Genomic DNA, 787 nt, shown 5'->3' with positions numbered 1-787 from the left:
TTAGGAGGATGGTAAAGAGGCTAGGGTTTGAGTTATAATGTTCCTTATATAGTGCTTAATCCTAAAAATTAGGGTTTAGGGACTTTGAACGTACGTTGGGCGTATGCCTTCAACACCCGCGTCCAAGCAACCTTTTACGCCGGGTGTACCCCAGCTTACGAGGGGCGTACTCTCGCGTATGCCACCTTGCATGCATGGTACCTTCTTGCCACTTTCTCCATCAGGGACCGAAATTGACAATAACTTCAAAGTGTCATATCTTCCTCATCCGGGGTCCGTTTTTGACGAACTTTATATCCACAAAAACGTGACGAGAATCCTTATTGTAACATCCCCTCTCGCACGTATCACAATATTAACCGCTTTGGGCCACTCGGCACGAGGACTTCCCAGGGGGTCACCCATCCCGGTACTACTCTCGCACGAGCACGCTTAACTGCAGAGTTCTTATGGGATCTGTTGCCCTCACGGATTTAAATGCGTTGTGATAAAGAAGGTATCTACGCCCCTTATAAGGAGTGTTTAGTTCTCCTTCCACGCCGATTTGGGATCAGGTGTAACCCACCTTCACCCCCCATTATAGGGTTCGATGTCCTCGTTGAACACATTGACCTGTGCCCCAGCTTTGATACCATTTGTAACATCCCCCTCTGACACGTATCACAATATTTTCCGCTTTGGGCCACTCGGCACGAGGACTTCCCAGGGGGTCACCCATCTCGGTACTACTCTCGCCCGAGCACACTTAACTGCATAGTTCTTATGGGATATGCTGCCCTCATGACTT

The 787-nt window shown here is 48.9% G+C and overlaps 1 pseudogene; it reads right to left on the bottom strand.

Moving 5' to 3' along the window:
* Window positions 1-368: 368 nt before the first annotated feature.
* Window positions 369-485, bottom strand: LOC145056299 (5S ribosomal RNA; annotated as a pseudogene).
* Window positions 486-787: the final 302 nt, after the last annotated feature.

The sequence above is a fragment of the Lactuca serriola genome, chromosome 5 (assembly GCF_051521515.1).
Source record: "Lactuca serriola cultivar US96UC23 chromosome 5, Lser_US96UC23_V15, whole genome shotgun sequence".
Taxonomy (NCBI): Eukaryota; Viridiplantae; Streptophyta; class Magnoliopsida; order Asterales; family Asteraceae; genus Lactuca; species Lactuca serriola.
The sequence above is the reverse complement of the archived record's forward strand: the minus strand, read 5'-3'. Positions and strand labels throughout refer to the sequence as shown.